Below are 2,063 nucleotides of genomic sequence, written 5' to 3'. Positions count from 1 at the left end.
TGCGCAATCGAATATTTCAAGATGCTTTGATGAGTACAGTCAAAAAAGGATTTGTGCTTCCTGACTATAACAAGATGCGAACTGAATATCTTGATAAAGAACAAAGACAGTACTGAAGCCCTTCTCAAACGCACAGTCCTAGAGTTTGTTCCAGCATATGGATGCACCATAGCATTGGATGGATGGACTAACTGTCAGAAAAAACCTTTAATCAATGTAATGCTTATTAACCCTAGAGGGGCTATGTTCGTGGAAGCAATTGACATCTCATTGAAAGAGAAGACTATCACCTACCTAGAAGGGGTGTATGAGCGTGCAATTGCAAAGGCAGGTGGACCAAAGAATGTGACTGCTATTGTCACAGATAATGCGGCCAACTACAAAGGAGCAGGAAGAGCTATTCAAGTCAAGTATCCGGAGATTTCTTGGGTACCATGTGCAGCTCACACTTTAAATTTGATTTTAAAAGATATTGGTAAAATGGCATGTGTGAAGCAAACTTTATTGGATGCAAATCATGTGGTGAAATTCATTAGAGAGCATCAATTTTCGTATGCTCTTTTTCGAACCAAGTCACCAAATAAAGCTCTGCAAATATTTTGCGCAACAAGGTTTGCTACGGCATACTATGTTCTTGCTGCTTTGCAAGAGTTGAAGCCTGCATTGATGGAAACCTTAGCAGACAGAAGATGGGATGGATGGCTCAGCAAGTATCCAAGTTATCAGGAAGCAACTGGTCGATGTGCACAAATAGTAAACTCGCCAGTCTTTTGGCGTAATGTAGAAAGAATAGTAACTGTGTCTAAGCCATTTGTAGATCTTTTGAGAGCAGTTGACACAAATTCTTTTATTTTTGGTCGGGTCTACTGGTATATGTCAGAGGCTATACGCAAGCTAAGAGAAAATGTCAGTTTTGGTGCAAAGGATAAAGCTACCATGATTACAATTGTTAACAAGCGTTGGGTGCAGTTGCATACGTCATTGCATGGTGCGGCTTTTGTATTGGATCCTAAGTTTCAAATGCATCAGCAATCTGCCAACAAAGAAGTTATGTCTGACTTCAAAACAGTGTGCTCCCAACTCTTAGGGCACGAAGATGGAAAAACAGCTTTTCATCAGCGAGTAGATTATGCCAACAGAACTGGTATGTTTCAGGATCCATGGCATATAGATGCCATTGGCAAAACAAGTGCACCTTTATGGTGGAAGGAGTATGGTGGAGAGAAAGTGGAGTTGCAACACATTGCAATTAGAGTTTTATCAGTAGCTGCATCAAGTGGAAGTTGTGAACGAAATTGGTCAGCATTCGACTTTGTGCACACGAAAAAGCGAAACAGACTTCATACTAAACGGGCTGCTGATTTGGTGTATGTTTTTTGCAATATGAGACTTATTTATAAGCCTCAAAACATTGCAACTAGAGCCGCTCAAAAGCAATATGCAGTCTTTCAAACGCATGAAGCTATTTCTGCAAAAGTTGATGATGAAGATGATATGGAATGGGAGATAGTTTCAGAATGCTCAGATATGGACGAAGTAGATGATATGGTTGCAGTTTTTGAAGATGGAGATGATTTGTGAGAGTACCGTTGTAATACTTAACAAGTTTTTGCATATGATGAAAGAAAGTGGTATCTCGTTGTCGTTCACATCAAAACCTCTCTTTCTCTCTCTCATACGCACATATTTACTCACACACAAATATAAATTGCCGATAATATCTTGTCGAATAACAATTGCATAAAGTCGATGTAGGTTTGAAATTACAACAAGGTTCTGGGAAATTACTCAATCGAAAAGAGTTTGATATAATTTTGAGATTACAAAAAGCTTGTGACTTATGAGTTTGATAGATTTGCTATAAGCTGGTCTATGGTAAAATCTGTAATTCCTAGCTCAGGGGATGGTTGAGCACCATCTTTATGTAAAGTGGTAGTATCAGCTGGCAAAGGTCCATACAATGATTCATATCGTTGAAGCTTTGCTTGTGCATCACTTAACTCTATTTCAAGCTCAAGAATACGGCCACAAAGCATGTCCGGTGTTTCTCCTTGGCTGGCAAG

Source organism: Adiantum capillus-veneris, chromosome 13, assembly GCF_014529385.1.
Source record: "Adiantum capillus-veneris isolate H3 chromosome 13, ASM1452938v2, whole genome shotgun sequence".
NCBI lineage: Eukaryota > Viridiplantae > Streptophyta > Polypodiopsida > Polypodiales > Pteridaceae > Adiantum > Adiantum capillus-veneris.
The sequence above is the reverse complement of the archived record's forward strand: the minus strand, read 5'-3'. Positions refer to the sequence as shown.